The following is a 19651-nucleotide window of genomic DNA, read 5'->3' as shown; positions in this document are numbered from 1 at the left end:
TGATGTGTTTTTGTTGTTGTTGTTCTTCTAACCAGCTGTCTCTGCTCATCTTGCTGTCACTAGGAGAAGACATCTGCTTAGTACATTCAATATTTTTGCTTAGATTCTCAACAGGGAGGTCAGAGCCTATGCAACAATGTCCCCCAAAATATCTGTCACTGCAAACGTTTCTTTTAAGACTGGGGTATTTCTTCGTTTATTCAGCGTAGACTCTGTAAAAAATCTGACCAGTTCCCTTCCTGTAAAACAAAGCACTCATGATTTCAATGCTAAAATCTGGACAGAAGACATTCGCCATTAGCGAGATACTGTGCAAGATGCCAGATGGTGTAAAATACAAAGTCCAGTGATTTCTGCTTTAATTGTGTCGCATCACTCCAATGACATACTATAAACCTGCTTTTTTTTTCCCCAGCTAAGCTGAGACCCAGAGAGTGAGGATTCTTAATGAAATTGTCAACTCTTTAACAATTCTATGTGCTAATTTCATCAAAATTTACTGGGAAAATTGAGTAGTGCTAGTTATGGCTTGCTTGCGGCCACAGAACTCTAGGCAGTTCTTTCTTCTAGCCACTAGCAACACTCCTTCCTCATTAACCAAAGATCCAGTCTAGCAAGACACTTCAATCTTTAAATCCACCCCTGTTCAACAGAACGCTTAAACCTAAGCTAAAATCTCTCTGGGCTCAAATTGGATTAAGTATGTCCTTAAAATTAAGTATGCTACACCGGCACGTTGCTCGGCTGCACTTCTCAGCATTGGGATTTAGCAGTTTCACAAAGCTTTACCATTCCTTCCAAGGGTGGCACAGGCAGCTACAGCCCGGATGGTGGAGGGAGCAGAGCAGGGAGCAGAGCCTGAAATGGTTGCAGGGAAGTTTATATTTTCCTGAACTATCCAGAACTCACCATGGCCAACAGTGAAATTATATGGAATTTTAGATAGGACTGATGGCCAGGTAAAACCAAGCATCTGGTGAACCACATGCAACTCAAAGATGTGCACAGAGATGCGAGGTTTGGTGATGGTCACTCTCTCTGATATGCTCATGGAAAGTGTGTGTGGGGGGGGTTGTTGGAAATTGTATTTCTCATTAGTGAAGATTCCCTCGGGGTTCTTACCCAGACTTGATCACCGTCAGTGATCCGTGTTAGTAATGCCTGCCCAGTACGTGCCTTGCATTCCTGTCTGGATGCAAACATACCTGCAAAATGGAGAATGACAAAGCTTGGCCCACTGCTGTTCCTAGATTCCTTCCACCAGGCAGCAAGCACATGTGTATCTCTAAATCAGGAACATGCACCCTGGTTGGAAAACAACTCAGACATGCAGGTTGAGTCTTCTCTCTCCTGTCTGCCTAGTATCTATGCTGGTGTTTCCTCATTCCTTCCCCAGTGCCACAGGATGCTATTGGTGTGAGCTCAGATTATACACGTGCTTCCAAGAATACCCTTTGGGGTCAATTGTGCCACTGCCGCATGTGTCTTGATGGAAACGGGTGTCCTCATGGTGAGGTGGGTGAAAAGTGCTGCGGTTTGGGGCAGAGGAGTCTCCAGTTGATCTAAGGCTAATTGCATCTGATCTTTGTCTGAAAATTAGGTGGCAACTCTCCCAAGAACACGTGCTTAGTGTGTTTTCCAGCCTCTCTGGCTTTTACCCACGGAAGGATTAGTTCACCAGGTGGGCGACTTTCCTGTTGTTCTGGAATTGTTACTAGTGAGGGAATACGTCAGATCCCCGCATCTTCATCTGATTAAGAGTTGTGTTGCAGCAAAAATGACTTGGATTAGAGATAAAGAAAGTTTTTCTAACTGTGAAGCTCTGGAATGGATCCTCTAGATATCCTTACCAGCAGGGTAGCTAAACCTCCATCGGGTATGGTTTAGGCAATGCTGCTCCTGCTTTGCAGCCTGAGGGATGAATTCCCATGGCTTCCCAAGGACTTTTCCCATCCTGTGCTTTGGTTTGAGGGTTGGGTTTTTTTTGGTTTTGTTTTTGGTTTTTTTTTGTAATTTTTGCATCTGAAATCTCACTGAAAAGCAGAGACCCAAAATCTGAAAAGCAAGGGTTCAGATGCTGACTGCTGAAAACTTTGTACAGACCTGAGTTGCATGTAGTCTGGTGGGAGGTCGTGGTGTCATTCCCTGTGCTAAACCATGCACTGCAGGTTTATAAGGGCTCCTCCAGACACGGGGAGGTGACTGGTCTAAAGTCATACAACATAGGAAAAGTAGGAACAGAAGCCAGGTTTCCAGGCTTCTAGTCATGCACCTTAACCACTAAAAAACTTCATTTCCTTGAATTAATATTGGCCCAGGCTGAGTCTTGTATTACGGCCTCCTGAGTGGTCTATGCAATGTCAAGCATTTCAGTCTTTTGCTGTTTAATTCATTTTGCTGCTATGGTGCAGGGTGCGGTAGATATTACAGAAGGAATGATTGCACGTTGCCAGTATTTTTGATTCTTTCCAGGCAAAGAGAAGATTTTCACAGCCAGGCTCAACACCTTGAATTTTCTACTTCCATTTCCAAAGTGTATGATATTGGTCATGATAGGAAACTGAAAAAAATAGAAAATTCACGCTGTGCTTGACAAGGCAGTGACCATTCTGGGCAGCGCGTTACAAGGGTAATGGGCTGCGAATCAAACTTCTGCTGCTGTGCTGCAGAGGATTAGTCACAGTTCATCTACCTGAAAAATGGAGGTAGTCGTACTTACGATCTCACGCTCTGGAGGCTCAAAGCTTAAAACTTTTGGGATCATTCAGTGGAGGCTGCTATGGATGTGCAAAGTATTCTCTCTTCTGTTAACATGGCTGGAAAATTGCATAAGCTTGGTGGATAAAGAAGCAATAATTGTTGGATATGGGACAAGGAAAATATTTGACCACTGGTTTTCTCTAATGGAGAACATTTGTCTCTCATCTTGGGCCAAACAGTTTCTTTTAGTTTTCAGATGCTTCCCCTAGATACCAGTTGACACAACATGAGGACTGCTGCAGATTTGCAAGAAAGATTGAACAGAGGAGAAAAAACCCAGGCAACCATCCCTCTGTAAATCTGCTTCTCCGGAGCATTACAAATCTGGGCTCTGTCGGAAGCCCCACCACGCTGAGGCTGACAGGCATGAGTGCCATCATGTCCCTCGTGGTGACCGCTTGCCCCGTGGCAGAAAATACCATCAGGAGGTGTCCTCCGAGCGCGACGAAGAAGGAACACGACCTTGCAGCCTGGTGGTCAAAGCCCTCAGCTAGAAGGAGACACATGAACTGCAGGTTCTCCAGGAAGGGAACTGAACCCAGGTTTACAGGGCCTTGGGCAAAGGCTTTGCTGGTGCAATGGTCTTATCCACCAGCGCTTTAGAAAGCAGCCATGCCCATGTCTTTCACAACAGGCCATGTTTGCAAAACGCTGTCGGCACTCTAGGTACACCTACGACATGGAGCCCTGGTGACTCAGGCACTATTCTGCTTCATTTTTGGATCTCAGCAGGGTTTAAACGCAGGGTAGGCGGATAGGACAAGGCTAGGGTATTTCTAGTCATAGTCGTAACGCTTAGAAAATATCTGTGGCTGTTTCTGACAGGCTCGTGCAGATTTAGCTGCAGTGCTTTCACGATAGCATCTGGCCCCGGCAGCCCCCTCCATCCCCTGGGAGGAATTTAGCACCCGTGGTACAGGGGGCCAGCGCAGGGCACCAAACCAACCACAGATGGGGGATTTGCACCGAGGACTGAATTTGGCATATCACGCTTCCCCTGCTGCGGGGTCTGCCGGGAAGGGGTGCCCGTGGCGGTGGGGTGGTATCTCCTGGGGTCTCTGATGGCTCAGAGCTCTCAGGTCATGCTGTGAGCACGCCTGCTTGTTTTAGAGATTTTGGCAGCCAGAGAAAAGGGAGGGAGGCTGGATCACAACTCCGTGCTCTAGCTTCCAAAGTCTTCCAGGCACTTACTGTCCTTTTTTGGGTCCTTACGTGCAAGCTTTTCCCTCCTGGGGCTGTCAAGTGGTGACTGTGGACATTAAAGCTGGTAATGGGATAAGATTGTAAACATCTTCTGAAAGTGCACAGCAGAGTCCTTTATTGTCAAAATGAAATACATTTAAAGTGCCTAAAAACTCATCCAGAAATCTCTTTCCAAATGAGTAAGGCTTGGCAGCTCTCCCCTCCGCAGCCTGAATTCGATGTAACCCTTCTGTCTTCCCTTCTTTTCAGGGCAAGCGCAGATACCCAACAGCTACTTAAAGGGTAACATTCCATTATAAAAACCACCACACTCAAAATACGAATTATTTTAATTGCAGTCCTTATAAACAGCCACAAAACAATCAAACAGCAATCAGAGAGCAGCTTCCCTTCCCCCTCTCCTTAGTGTGCTCGGCAGGTTTAGTTTTCAGTGCAGGCACCGCCGGTGTAACTCCGGTGTAGCTAACTCCGAGCTCCGTTCGCTGCCCCCCCTCCCTGCGCGCCCCGGCTGGCTGGCGGGAAAAGCACCCGAGCCCCGCACCGGCCGCCCCGCACAGCCCCGCTGGGGGGGGGGGGGGGGGGGCACACCGCAAGCCCCGCTGCGCACTGCTGGGCCTGGCCCTCCCGGTTACCGGGCAGGGGGTGATGCTTGCAGCCCCCCCCCCCCCGCCACACACGGTGCCGGTAGCTGCCGCCCCGCGCCGTGCGCGCAGCGCAGCCCCCTCCCGCCCCCGGCCCCGGCCCCAGCCCTTACATGGACAAATCTGCCTGCAGGGAAAGGCAGGAATTCGGGCCCTTGACGTCAGCCCCGGGCAGAGCGCGGCGGCCCGGCGGAGCGGGAGGCAGCGGCCGCCGCTTTCGCTTTTTGTTTCGGGGCGTCCCGCCGCGCCCGGGGCTGCCGGGCCCCCTCGCTCGGCCCGCGGGGAGGTAAGGGTCGGGGGGAGGGCGGCGGGAGCGCCGCGGGCGGGGGGTGCCGGGGGCCGCGGGCGGCGCTGGGAGGAGCGGAGAGGAGCGGAGGGAGGGCGGCGGGCGGGCGGGGCGCGGCCGGGGCGGGCGGCGTGGGGGACGCCGGCGGCGGGCGCGGGGGGGCTGCCCGGGGGACGCGGCGGGGCAGCGGCGCGGAGCGCGGAAGGGGCCGGCGGGCGGAAGGGGCCGGCGGCGGGGCGGGCCCGGGCCCCTCTGCGGAGCCGCCCCCGGCCCCACCTCCCCCCGCCGCCTCCTCCTCCCGCCGCCGCCGCCGCGCTCGCCTCCGCTGCCTCCTCCCCCCGAGGTATTGTTGCAGATAATAACTTGCCCCCTTCCTCCCCACCGCCCCCCCACCTCCGCCCAGCCGAGGCAGCTGTGCAACAGCTGGAGCCCCCGGCCGGGGCGGGGAGCGCTGCCGGCCGCCCGGGGGGGCCGCGCCTGGCTCCTCCCTCCGCCCGGGGCGCCGCGGCCGCCTGAGGGGGGACGGCCCGGCCCGGGGCGAGCTCGGCCGCGGGGCGGGGGCAGCTCCCGGGTGCGGGGCCGGGGGAAACTTCCCCGGGACTTCACGGGCGCCGCCGCCCTGCGCGGCGGGCGGGGGCCGGCGGCGGGCCGGGGTCCCCCGGGCGGCCGGGGCTGGGCGGCGCGGTGCTGCCGGCCGCAGGTGCACCTGGCCCGGGCGGGGGCCGCCTCACCTCGCCTCGCCTCGGGCCGGCCCGGCGCTGCCGTGTGCGGCCGGTCCCCGCCCGGGCTGCGCCGCGCTCGGCGGGCTGAGTAAAGCCCTGGCAGCTTTTTATATGCCGGGGGAGGCCCACCCTTCCCCAGCAGGTAAGGGCGTAAAAGTTTCCCACACCCTTACGTCATCCAAGGCTTTTTTTTTTTCTTAATATATATATAGACACAATATTTTTTTTTTCCCTCCCTTTTCTCTTGCCCTCCCCATTTGAACAGGCAAGTCTTACTCCTGCCATTGTTCGGGAGCAGGCTCCGCGCCCTGGGGCTGTGCTGGGGACAAGGCAGTGCTCCCGAGTAGGAGGTGGTGATGGAGCAACACACGTAATTGCTCTGGCTACTGTACCTCGAGGTGTATTTTGGCCCCGCTGGTGAAACAAATGAGCCTGGGAGTCTCCTGCTTTGTTTTGAAATTTTTTTTTGTTTTGTTTTGGGTGTGTGGTGTTTTGTTTGTTTGTTGTTTTTTTACACCTATACCAGCTGGCTTGTGGCCCGATAGTTTGGTTTTCGGGTTGGGTTCCTGTTTGGTATGTTTCTATCTTGCCAGGCAATTGATACACACAAGTTTTGAGAGCTTGCAGGAGCTGCCAAACTTGCTGATGTGCCTTCCTGCACATCCACAGCACCGTGGCCCCCATGCACAAAGTGGGTTTGACCTATGTGAAATGTAACGTAGAAATGTTAAAGATTTTGGCAACACTCTAGATCTGAGAATTTCTTTGCTTCCTTGGACTCGTGTATCACAGAGATTGTTTTTGTACATTCCCGGAATGACTTTTGGGGCAAGATCTGAGAGAGAGCAGGGAGCCCCTGGGTGTCTGGGAGCTGGGTGATACAGCAGGTGCTGGCTTACCAAGTCATTACAGATACGGGGCATTAGGAGGGGAGGGGAACATGTGGAACTGGGGGACAGGACACAGCGTTTAGTCTCTGTATTAATGATGCAGCAGTGTTCATGCTGGAAAATGCTGATTGCTGTCCTGTGCGTAGCCCAGCCCGACACAGCATTTAGTCTCTGTATTAACGATGCAGCAGTGTTCATGCTGGAAAATGCTGATTGCTGTCCTGTGCGTAGCCCAGCCCGCTGTGCAGCAGCGCAGTTTGGGGATGTGAGGGACTTTCTGGTTATCCCCACCCTTGCTGCAGAGGACTGGCCCAGGCAAGGCTAAGTAATACTCTGGAATATGGGACTTCCTTTGGGAAGTACTTCCATCTGCAGATAAAGACCTACTGTTGAAAACTTCTCTCTGCCTGTTGACCTGCTCTGTCTCCCCCTGCCTGCCCCATAACCTTTTATCCTGTTACTCCTAAATTTATTAGCTCTGTTATTCCCCTCTTTCAGTTGTTTAGCCTTTGTTGGAGGGTTTTTCCCTGCAGGATGGGCCGTCAGTGAGCTGCTTATGCTTGCTATCTAATCCTGCCTGCAGCTTCATGGAGATGCTGGTGCTGCTAATGGGGCTGTAAAGCCTGTTGCCCTCTCACTGTTGAGCTCCACATGTGGTTTTCCTTTAATTGTTTTCTTCAGTTTTCTTTTTACCATCTGAGTCCGCTTGTGTTGGCTGTTGGGCAAAGCTGCCAGGCTGGGGGCACCTGGTCCAGGGTAGTGGCAGCACTGTGTCCCCATCAGTAATGGTGCTGGCAGCTTTCCTGCCATCCAGCGTCCTTTGGTCCTTGTAGGCTATTTTCCCAGCCCCTGCGGTTGGAGGGTCTGTTTGGAGCCCATGGGTTGCTGAAGGTCACCACAGCCTATTTGGGGGTCTCTTGGCTGGAGAGAGGTGTCTGGCAGTGGGTGGGAGGCCCTCTTCCCAAAAGTCAGTCCCACCATGTGTGTTGTGTGGAGGCCGCGGGCATGTTGGCTGTGCATATGTCCCACGTTGCCAGCAGTCCCAGTCAGGGGTGTGCAGCCCTTGTCTGCTGCCTGGGTAAATTCCTTGGTGGAAATGGAAGACGTGAACAGTAAAATGAAGCGAATGCTGCGCCTCATTGAAGCTTCTATAGGTACAGCCCCAAACTGCTATGAATTGCTGTTATGCAGTCTCCATGGTGCCCAGGTCAGTGAGGATTACCGCTTTTGTCATTGCGTGGATGTCTTCATTGTGCAAGCCCTGACTGCCCGGTGTGCACTGTACTTGGCTGCTCCCCACTGTAAACTGTCTGGGCAGAGAGGCTGGTACCAAGCTGGGAGAGAAGCTCCAATTCCTGTTGCACCAAGGTGAGATTTTCACTTTTGGAGCATGTTTGGAGATCAGCCTGGATGTTGGGGCAGGATGCTGGTGAGCATGCCCGTCTCAGCGCAAGCTCTAGCTCTGCGAGTCCTGTCCCCTTCTGTTAGCTGCTGTTTGGATAAGCAGTCACCTAGCGTTAGGGGGTAAGATTATTGAATGATGATGTCTCTGATGTGGTCTAGTGACACCAGGGCAAACGCCTGCTTCTGGACTGGTGGTTTTCAGATCCTGTATCCTGGCATTCATGGTTCGGGTACAGAAAATCCCAGGTTCCTGTGCAGTTGAGCTGCCTTGTCTCATGAAAACTTGCAAAGCATGTCGGATCTCAAAGTTAGTTTGCTCTGAATATCATCTTCAGCTGTGCTGTCTTAGTGAGAGGTAGTGAGCTCTGTCTTACCATAACAAGGAACTGGTGCAGTATAATTCAAGCTTTCAAATAACTAAGGGCAGGTTCAGATGTGTATCCCTTTCCACAGCACTTGTTTCTCTAGGCTGTTCAGGAGTGAAGCTCCAGAGCTGGGCTGGTGACTTTTGCATGGAACCTAATACTGTCAGCCACGGTCTCAGTGGAGCTGCAGTGCTTTTAAATATATAATACAATCATCAGTATGTATTTTTAATTATAACTCATAGTACGAATTATGTATTTGTGGTCAGAGTGGAGATACCTATCACCCACTCAATTTTGAAGCCTGACTGTTGCCTTGTTTGTAAAAATTGCTGCTTGTGTTCATCTATATAATGTCTGACTACAAAACTTGAGTGACTCCCTTGTGATCAGTGAAGCCTGGTGTATGTGGTTTTGGAGAGGGATAGTAAAAATGGTGGGGAGCTGGAAAACCTGAGGGAGTTTGACCAATAGTTTGGGATCGCTTCTATATAAAGGACACATGTTAGGAAGGTGTCACAGAAACAGTGAGTGCTGTGGAAAAAAGAGTTTCTGTTCTTTGGTATCAATGCTAGCCAAGGTGAAAGTGGCTGATTCAAAATGCACAAAATGAAGCGCTTTGTAACTCTTAACTAAAGTGCTGTAACTACATGGTGGCATTATCATGCAGAATGTTGCTGAGGACAAGAATTGAACTAAGTCTGGAAAGAAGATGAACGGTTGTATGATTGTCAGGTACATTGAGAGTTATACCAGCTAATGGTGGTTCTTTTTATGTCATAAACATCTAATTGGAAGGAAGATACTGTTTTGTGCAGGTTTCTCTGAAACATCTTTTGCTGGCTGTAGCTAGAGGAAAGCAGTAGCTTGGGTGTATGACAAAATGTTAGCAAGAAGATAGTTTCCATGCGTCTGTGGAAAAATATACCCTCAGGGTGCCCACAGTGCTTTCTCTTTTCCTTTGCCCATCATGGTTGTGTGAACAATGCATCCTCAGTGGCATTTTGTTGCTTGTCAAGTTTCTGAAAGCCTGACCCACACAGCTCTGCCTTTCTCCCAATAAACTCGTCTGGCCCTGACATGGCTCTGAGCAGCACTGGCTGGCCCTGGACCAGGCTGGGTTTCACCTGCGGCTGGCTATCCGTGTTCTTTCTGGTGCAGTCTGGCAGCCCTGGTAATCCCTTCAGGTGGAGGGAAGTCCCTGTGGATACATAGAGTGGTCTTAGAGATGGAACGGAGATGACAAAGAAATATGTATTTCCTTTAGGTACATCTGTGCTTTTTAGTTATGTTATTTTTTTGATAGTGGTTTGCTTTCAGGGAAGCAGGACAAGCAATACACATCAAGCAAGATGTGACCCACCAGTGTGGGATCCAGCATCTGTTTGCTATGTGCATGTGTGAGCGAGACTGTGATGCTTGTGCCTACTTTTGGTCCTCCACCACCTGCTTTCCTACCTGGGCAGCTTCGCCATCTGCCTTTGCTCTTGCTGTCGTAGCAGGGTAATTCTGCTAAAAGTTAGAGAGCTTACTGGAACTGCAGCCATACTTCAAAAGCGGGCACGAGCAGAGGAGACAGAAACCGTAGCTTATCTAAGGATGTGGGTTATCTGAGGGACGGATACTTAAGTAACAATACCTTTAAAGAGTGTGGGTTATATATAGGAAAATACAGAACTTGAAATAACTTTATGAACAACTGTTCCAGAGGAGGGACTGGAGGGAAGGTGTAGCGATTAGCTGCTTTCATGTGTGCGTTGGGATGCTGGAGGAGAACATCGGTAAAGTCTGAATAACTCTCTATTTTCCTCTTTTTAATTTAGGTAGCTTTTTGTTTTGTAAAATAGAAACAAACAGAGAAAAGAAAATAACAAATCAAATCGAAAACCACAGACCAGAAAAACCCCACAAAGTTTAAAAGCTTTTTGAGAGCTTGTGTCTGCCCAAGAAGTGGGGTTTAGAGGATGCAGGGCTCAGCTCTTTCTGTTCCTCCTGCTTCTGGCCATGGCAGGGCAGTTAAGGCTCATGATGCTTCCAATCCAGAAGTGTGGGGGGGTGGCGTGTCCCATGACCCATGCTTAATCATAGTGATTAAAGTTACCGGTATCAACACCTCAGTGGAGGTTGTGCTTTCATGCTTTCATCTCAAAGGACTGGTTTTGATCGCTCTCTGAGCAAGCGCAACAGTTGGCATGAAAATGATGATTTTTAAGTCACTGTCAGCAAGTCTCTGTCATTTTAGACTGTCAGTATCTGTTGTTGGGATCTGTGGGTGACAGTGACACACGTGTGAGTCACTCAGAAGCGTTCCCAAACCATTGCAGTATGCTCAGGAAAGGAAAACAAACATCGTGGAGTTGTGGGCTGCTGATAACCTTTTCTTAGAAAAAGATACAAGCCTTTGAGCATGGGAGGATGTTTTCTGTTGCCCTTGATGCCATAACGGAACCTTGTAATACAGTGATTCCTTAGTAATCCCTTAAATTGTTTCATGTGGGGTGGGGGCAGTCAGGGGTCAGGATGCTTGAGGGTCTCTGACTTACGCCAACTTTGTTTCTGTGTGGTAGGCGTATCGGCCCTCTTTGAGGTGTCCAGATGCGGCTGGGAGGGATCCTGTTTTGTGCTGAAGTGGGTTTATGCACTTGAGCATCCTCTAAGTAGGTGCCATTCAGCACTTAGCTGCCTTCCTCCTGCTACCGCTGCCCAGTGATGCTTCAAGGCAGGCAGACTTCTGCCAAGTCTTGGATGATTGTGCCGCCAGTGGAATAGTTAGTTGAGATTTAATATGGCCATTATCTTTAGGTAATAAAGTGTCAACTAACTTGCCATAACTATCTTGTTTAATGTCTCTTAAAAGCCCCACATACTTCATTCACTGGGTGAAATTTAATAGAAGTTCATCTAAGCATTTATTGCTTATTTAATTTAAAAATAAGTTGATCTCCACAGTTGGTAACAGGCACTGAGGATTTAATTAACATTCAGCAAACTACCCTGTTAGCTCTGAATTACAGAGTCAGGTCTTGTTTATGCATCAATTTGCAACTCCTGACCCCCCCTCTTTTTTAGGCCAGTGGACTTTATTGTGGGGAGCTGCAGTTGCCTCCCCTCCTCCTTCTGCTCGTGCTCCTGATTTCTCCTCCAGCCGGAGAGCCTCTGCCAGGGCTGTGCGGCTGGGGGCTGTAATGCTGCTGAGGACCCCGGACCCACTGCTTTATTGTGGGACCGGACCAGCCTTGCCAGCTGGGTGCAGGCAGGCAGGATGGAGGAGGCTGACAGAATGGCAGGCTGTGCCACAGCCCTTGAAGAAGGGCTTGTGGAGCCTGCTGGAGTGAGTAGGGGTGCACTGCATGGCGGGGTAAAAGTGATCCAGCTCCAAACCTTACGCTGCATGATGGGGTAAAAGCGGTCAACCTCCAAACCTTAGTTCAGCATAACAGAGCAAATTTAAAGTATCTCCTCTAGGGCTTTTTCAGCAATGTGGCTGGGTGCGTGAAACTCAGGTTGGTGAGGTTTTTCCTTTTAGAGGAGAAATTTGGGGTGATTTACAGGTGACTTGCAGGGGGTTCTTGCAGTGTTCACTGTACCCCAGCTGCAGTGCTTTATAACAGTAACATGCATGTGCATCTTGGATGTGCTGTGTGCACATACCCTAAGGAGCTCTTTCTGTTTCAGCAGTTTATTACCTCGCCTTAACAGACTTGAATTACTCCACTTAATGAGGCAAGCTTGAGTGAAAGCAAGGAGTCTCCCAGACAATGCATGGCACTCGGTGACTAGGTTGGGAGAGCGATTGGATTAGCAGCTGATAAGTGGTTGTAACTCTAGCTGCTGCATCTCCCCTGCCTCTCTCATCTGGGTGTCATTCCTGTTTCAGATCAGCCCCAACAGACATCAGCTGGCTTGATTTTAACATACCTCATCACCTGAGGTAGAGACTTGATCTGGTTTTCAAGGGTTTGGGCAAATCTTGAGAGATACCTCAAGCTACTACTGTGGCCAAGACAAGCCTTTAATCTGGGTTTCCCAAGAGAAACAGAGAGTCATTGCAGCAGCCACGTGGCCGTCCCGTAGTTAATTACAAGCAGTGAACTTGGTTAAAAGAATGGTGTTGAAGTTGCAAAGTCCAACTGCTCCAAAGCTACGAAATGCCAGAATGAAGGTTGTTATTGAAACTTTAATTTGGCCTCCCCTGCAAGCAGGTATTATGATATAGCCACTTAATTGCCAGAGCACCTACTCTGTGCCCAGAGTGGAAGGTGATGCTTAATGAGCAAGTATTCAGTTTCTTTTCTTTTTGTGCAGTGTGTGGCCCCAAGCCTTATTTACTACATACTGTTCAGACTTGGGACTGAATGCAGAATTATTAATTTCCTTTTGTGCTTTTCTGGAGTGCTCTTTGCTCTTTCATTGGAGTGCTCTGCAACTTGGGGGGGACTATTTCTGCAGTGCCTTCCCAAGGTGAAGGAAAGTTATTCTTGCCATTTTATTGATGGGACACTGAGGCTTGGAGAGGAGTGAGGCTGGGAGTAGTGAGTCATCACTAAAACTGAAATCCAGGGGAAAAAAGCCAGTTAGACCAGGGTTGTTCTCTTCAGTTTGCAGTCATAACTAATAATCAAACAGAGAAGTGGTTGTTCTCTTTAGTTTGCAGTCATAACTGATAAGCAAACAGAGAAATGGTTAGAAAGAATTGCTTGTAATTACAGACTGAAGTTAGTAACCTTTCCACCCAACTCTGGAGATTACTCTGAACTGCTTATTGCAGTTATGCCTATCTTTACAGTCCATCTCACCCATCTTTTCCACTTTAACCTGCCTCTTAATGCGTTATCATCACCATCCTTGACTGAGGGTCAACGCCTGTACTTATCTTGTGTGGGTATTGAAATGCCCACCTTAGCATGGAAGCTGGTCTTTGCCTCTGGCATTTAGAAACCAGGACAGCTTAATATTGTTGAATCTGAAACGTGGTGATGGTGAGGTCCAGAAATGAGCCGCAAAAATGATTATGGTTCAGGTGGTATTTATATATAAAAGCATATTTCAAGGAGTAGAGTAAGGGTAATGGGGACTTCACATATCTTCTGGATCCTTCCTCAGTGGCTTGTTTTCCTGTGTACAGTTAACACTACCCTTTTTTAGCATAGTTTAAGCTTCCTTTAAAGCTGTGGTTGTTCTCCATCACTTCTGATCCCGCAGGCTATTCTTTGGGAGAATGAGAATTGTGCCTTTCCTACCACAGTTCCATCTTGGTGCTTCTTCAGAGGATCAGTTTTCTTGGGTTCCTTGGGGTGCACGTAGCCTGTCTTGGAAAACATGGCACTGCCTCTTTGCCATTTAAGGAGGGCTTGGTGAACCATTTGCATACTAAGTCTGAAATTCAAGTGTATGAGTAATCCAGCTGAACTCTCTGCAGCGACTTGTGTGCCTAAAGACGAGCAAGTGTTTAAGCACTGTCCTGTACCCAAATCCTAATTTGCTCCCAAGGCAGACAGATGGGGAAGAAACGATGGGCAGAAGGGTTAAAGTTATCTGGGGAGATGTCTGGCTTCTCTTCTGAAACAGTGCTGTGACATGCAGAATGGCTGTAGTCTTGCTGCAAAGAGTTAGCCTTGTACGGTGCAGGAGATCATGCTGTGAGTGAAGCAGACAAGTTGCAAGCCTCTAACAGTGGCATTAAGTGATGAACTATGGGGCAGAAGCATATTTTGGAAGTTAGGAATAATGCCTTGGACCTACACGTTGCTGCGGGGATGAGCGCAGCGTTCTTGGCACGTAATGCCTCCCTGAGTGTCTGTCTCTGCATAGAAGATTTGGGAATGATGCCAGAGCAGCAGGTGAATGTAAAACAATATAAATGAGTGTGTCTTTCCAAGGCTCTCCACCCACCCAGGTACTCAAAGTATCTGGGTGGAAGAATGGCAGCTTACGGAGTGCCTGTGTTCCTCCTTCCATGCTTTGCCACGGTGTGTTTTGTTCTGCTGTGTGGGAGAGCTGTGAACTCGGGGTGTGCGGAGGCTGGGGAAGTCGGTGGAGAAGTTTTTAAGGGCTGTGTCGTAGAGTGGGTGGAGAAGGAGCTACGAGAGCAGAGCTCGTCTTAGTACACACAAGGATCCCTGTAGAGTGGTTTGCTTTCTAAGTTATTCTGCGTGAAGCAGCTCCCATCCCCTCATTCCACACGTGACCTATGGGCAGTGTTTTGTGGTGGCTGTTTCACAGGTGGGCATCGGGTCTGTCTGAGGATGCAGGGTAGATGGGTTGGTGTCACCTCACCTTTGCACCACCTGGTATATTGCCTTGCTCTGAGGTACCCTGGGGTGAAAAAGAGAGGATTTGTGCTCTGGTGTATTGCAATGATTGTCTGTGCTGGTAGGGCCCCACCTTGCCTAGGGTCAGGTCACTCACTGGGTTGTCATACTTGTACCCACACCACGCTCACTCCCTGGGTGCCATAGCCCAAGCCTCCAGTCTGTATGCATCTGCATGCCTGAGGTGGTGTTTTGGGTCTTGGATGATGCTGTCATGTGCAAGAAGTCCTAGTGAAAGTGGTCTGCTCCACCTTTGTCATGGTAAGGGCGGCTGTCTGCCTGGGTCATCGGCTCCCCATCCCTTGAAGGTGAAATGCAGTGAGACACAAGTGACCTTATGGGCTTTTGCAACAGCTCTTGGTAAATTTCTCATGTCTCGGATGATTTGATTCATACCTGATTAAGGGTGTGCCTGGTTTCATGGATGGAGCTGGATGTACAAAGGTAGCTGTGTATTATCAGAAAGTCCCACATTGGATCATCTGGTTTAGTTCCAGCTGTCTTGGTCAATGTACCTGCTAGGATGGCAATATTTTCTGTTTGTTTTAGTTGTGCACATTCTACCTAACATGCGATGGAAGTGATTCCAGATGTTCTTGATCTCCACAGCAAGGCAAGGCCTATCCATCTAATGAGAGATATGAGTAATTCTGAGTATGGTATTGGTATGTGCCTGGGCTGCTGTTCATCCTTGTCTTTGTTTTTGCTTCCATATCCCATGGACAGCACTGGTTGTCCATCGCTCTACATTTGACCTGTAGCATCTTGGGCTGAGCCTGCCACTTGTTGTGCTGCTCAAAGGAGAGCAGTGAGAAGTCCTGTGAACGCGAGGAGAGAGCCCAGGCAGCACGCATGGAGCAGTGCCTGCGTCCCAGGAGCTGCTGGCCTGGGGGATGAAGATAAAGCGGAGAATGGTGAGAGAAGAGCAGAGCGATTGACTTGGGGACACGAGGGAAGATGAAAAAGATGTAAAGAGTGTGTGTTAGCAGAATGTGACTAAGACGGAGACCTGAGAAGTATTGAAATGTGTCTGTGGAGGAAAGGGGAGCAGTAGCTTCTGGCAGAGCAAAGCTGTATGTCTAGGACTTGCAACTTGATGCAAATCAGTTCTGAGTCATGGGAACGTATGGCTCCTGTGGCCCTGCCATTGCGAACCGTTGCCACCTATAATCCTTTTAACAAATGTGCTTGGTTCCATCTGAAACCTACTTGGGTCTTCCCTGTCCTTTCTAGGGGAGCTGGTCTCCCTCACGGCTGTTTATCACTGTGTTTTCTGAGCTGTACGTGCTTGCTGTCTTATTCCTTAGCCGTTACTCACAGGAGGCCTGTGTGGGAGGGAGGGACACCCAAGAGAAATGTGAAACTTGATGCGAAGTCCACAAGGAATTTGGGTGGCAGAGCTGCTGCATCTTGGCATCTGGGAGTCTGGCGGAGATCTGTGGGCTGAGAGTCTGTGATCTGCAGCCCTGGTAGGGGCTCCAGGGAGTGGGATGGAGGCTTGAGGGAAGGTGGGTTTCTCCTGAAAAGGGCAACCCATATGGCACCTGGGGGCTCCCAGTACAGTAACACTAATCCAGTTTGTTAACAAAATTAGATTGTGCAATTGGGTGGGGTGAAGTGGAGGAGGGGAGCGGTATGACTCACTTAAATTAGCAGTGACCAAAGTGGGCTGTAAGCTATAGGTTACACTTCGTGCCTCCATCCTAGCTTCACACAGTAAAATCTGGCAGGGGAGATACAGCCATATGTGCAAACAGAGTATGTGGGTTTGGGTCTCGGTCCAGCATTCACATCCATAAATAGGTCAGCCCCTTCCTTACGATAGCATTTGTGTGCACTTTACAAACATGAACTAACTAATCCCAACAGATGTTTGGCAGCCTCCTGAGCCCACAAGGAAGTTCAATATCATTGCACTTCGCTAGAGAGATGCCCAGGATTCAAATAACACCTGCTGGAAGAGCCTGTCTAAGCTGGGGTGTGTTCGTGGCTGTGTGGGTTCAGCTTTGCAGAGCACCTGCTGCCGCTACGTTGGGCTGGTCTGACCACAGTGGCTTGCACTGCCTTCAGCTATGCAGGGGTCAGGCTATGTTTCCCTTGAAATCAAAGACACAACTTCCTTTAGTTTTTCAGGGGGAATGGGATTTCGCTCTGTTTGCACACTCACACTTAAATCCAGTTGAAAGGAGGGAGCTGTGGATTTTGCTTGCTGCCTGTCTTTGTGTGCATGCTGACATACCTACCTCCTTGTCGGTCGTGTGTGAAGGCATGATGCTTCTGGCTGCCCTGAATCCTTTGCTTGCCTCCATCTCTTTCCCCAAATGTGAACGTTTAGTTGCAAGTTCCGTGACGTCTCTGAGGTCAAGCAAGTTACATTTATGTGTGTTGCTAAAGCTGCGGTTTGTTCTGCAGTTGTCCCTGGACTCTACAGTTTGCGATTCATGTCCTGGCTCTTCCTGCTCCATCCCACCATGAAGTGCAGCCCCAGCCAGCTGTCAGAGATAATACACTGAGGACCAGGGAGCTCCAACTGCAGTAACTTTGGCTATATGGAGTATTCAGAGATCTCAGATAATGCATGTCTAGCAGCCTTTTTCATCAGGAGAAGTGTTGCATGGGCCAGAAGCTCTCCCTGATGCCTTGCTTTCCTCTTAAAAAAAAAAAGGGGGGGGGGGGGGGCTATTTGGCTAACTTCACAAAGAGAAAATGAAGCTGTGGCACATCACATAGGAGTGAAGAATAAGGAAGGCTGCCGTAGGTCGCTGTAGCTTCCAAGGTCTATAGTCATTCTCTTAATGGAATTCATCTGCACAAGGGGGTACAAAACAGGAATTGATCATCTTCAGGTGGCTCATTAGTGCCCCAGCAGCTGGTCTACAAAGAGCAACTGGGAACAAAATCAAGGTCCTGCTGCATCTAGGTGTTTTTGGTGTGTGGGGTGTTTTGGGTTTTTTTTGTTTTTGTGGGTTTTTTTTTTCTCCTTTTTCCCCTGAGTGCTTTGAAAGATGATTGGGATGCTTTAGACTCTCGGCTTTCTGGCTCAAGAAGGGCCAGGGATTGTACTTGTTTCTCCTGGCCTCTTATTTTGTGCTCTGCCTTGATGGCTGTCCTGATTTTTCAGGCAGAGTTATAATTATGAGGCTGCTGAGTGGAGGGGGAGGCAGCAAGGGGATAGTTCTGGGTTACTAATAAATCAAGGACGTTTCTTAGGTGTTTCTTCACTCGGATCTTTATCTGTCTCCGTTAAATATGGATGACAGCTCTGGATACCAGGGAGTGCTTCTGCCTTCTCAGTTAAAGCTTGCTGAAGACTCCTCAGGGCACAGACCGTGCCAGCTTTTGCCATTCAGCATCTCTAGCAGAAGCCTTGGGTTTCTTCGGCGACTACGGAGGCTGTGGACCTCTCCTCCTCTCCCTCATCGCTCTGAACCTGCTGCAGTTGCTCTACGTGTGCCAAGTGCGTGCATCTGACTCTGCCCGTGCTGCCGGCGGCTGCTGCCTGGCCTTTTTGTCTGCATTAGTTTAATTGAGTGAGGAGCTTGCAGGAGAAGCTATTCATTGCCCTGGTAACTGTGCTTGACAATCAGAAGTTATTCTGGGGGTGAAGGACTGGTACAGATTTGTTTTCCTTGGCTGCAGATCCATAGCCCCTAATAGTTTCTTGCTCATAGGAACCAAGGTTGACTTGGTTTGCCACTGATTAAAAGCCAAAAGGATATGCAGTCCTCTCCAAAATAATTACCATCTTTGGTGAATGGAAGAACACTCTGCTTGCTTCCCATTTGTTTCCAAACCCCTCTGTTTTGCCATGTTAGACTTGTGCTGGCCATGATGCATGGGAGGGCCCCAGCAGGGCCAGCAGCTCCATCCTGGTGCATGGGGAGTTTGTGCTTGAATCCTTCCTCTGTTTTTGGACCAAAGGGTGAATATAGGAAAAACATGGAGTTATGAAAAACTATGTGAAACCTAATAGCTGCACTTGGGGGAGGAGGATGTGTTTTTTCGGTGGGAAGCCGCTAAAGGTGGCAGAGGCGAGTGTGTGCACCCCACGTGCAGCAGCATGTTTTTGTCTCAACTGTTTATGGCCTAAAAAAATAACAAAAAAAGATTTTGACTGTGTCTGTGCTCACTGCCAGGAACCCTGAATGTAGCAGCTGGAGTTCCTAGATAGTTCGGTTTCTATCAGTAATTGGTTTCAGATACGCATTAACTTCGATGCATGTGTTGTTCTGGGCCTGGTGACATAGTGGAAGGTGTCCTCTCTCCTCCATATTGCTCGACCTCTGTGTTTGTCGCGTTTCTGTCACTGTTGGAGATGGGTCTGCAGCAGGAGGAGGACAGAGGGTCTCCTCCCTTTGGCTGGTCCGAAGTGTCCACGCAAGTGTTCGTGCTCCTTCAGTGCAAATTGGAGGGGCTGCCCGATGTCACCACTGTGTTGAGAGCTGGAAGATGTCCAGTCCAAGGTGGTCAGGTTCTCTGGCAGGAGAGGCTGGAGCTCCGTGGATGCCCTTTACTCTGTGTGTGCAAAGGCAGAGGCACATCTCCAGTCTGCTGCTTATCCCCACCGTGACCTGGCGGTGGGGGTTTGGCCTCTGGGCACCAGCTGATGTAGGAGGAATAGCCATCTGGGCATCGGTCACGGGCTGAACATACCTCCTCTCAAAGCAGTGGTACAGGGATGGGCAGGAGCCTCCCAGGACCAGGTTCAGAGGCAGGATCAGCTCCATCCATAATGCTCCTTACGGGGATGTGCCTAACCTGCTGGTGGTGGCAGCTGTGCCTGCTCACTGGCAATCCCCTCCTTTGCTTTGCTACCCAGGCTGCGAAAGCAGCTCGTGTTTGCTTTGCACAGGGAGTGTTCCCAGAGTTGCTGTGCTCAACTGTGGGGCTTGCAAGGAGCAGTAAAGGGGCTGTATTTTCTTAATCTGCCTGTTTCACGAGGCAGTATCTGGCTGTACCCTTAGTAATGTTGTGGGTTTTTTTTTAATTATTTTAATGCATATAGAGTCCCCTGTTTTAATTGACTGAGGAAAAAGAACTTGAAGAGGGTATGAACCCGTGACCTTGAG

The 19651-nt window shown here is 49.7% G+C and overlaps 1 protein-coding gene across 4 annotated transcripts in view; it reads left to right on the top strand.

The window, feature by feature from the left end:
- The first annotated feature begins 4096 nt into the window (after positions 1-4096).
- The window catches only part of LOC119156532 (LIM domain containing preferred translocation partner in lipoma), a 356284-nt gene continuing 340729 nt past the window's right edge, over positions 4097-19651 (top strand). For 3 of the 4 annotated variants that reach the window (XM_037406347.1, XM_037406344.1, XM_037406343.1), the window contains exon 1: positions 5182-5233. The gene's annotated coding sequence lies outside the window, so the exon portion shown is untranslated. Of the gene's footprint in view, positions 4891-5181; positions 5234-19651 lie in introns of those variants that run through there. The other variant, XM_037406345.1, reaches the window with a different exon arrangement.

This window comes from Falco rusticolus, chromosome 13 (genome assembly GCF_015220075.1).
Source record: "Falco rusticolus isolate bFalRus1 chromosome 13, bFalRus1.pri, whole genome shotgun sequence".
Taxonomy (NCBI): Eukaryota; Metazoa; Chordata; class Aves; order Falconiformes; family Falconidae; genus Falco; species Falco rusticolus.
The sequence above is the reverse complement of the archived record's forward strand: the minus strand, read 5'-3'. Positions and strand labels throughout refer to the sequence as shown.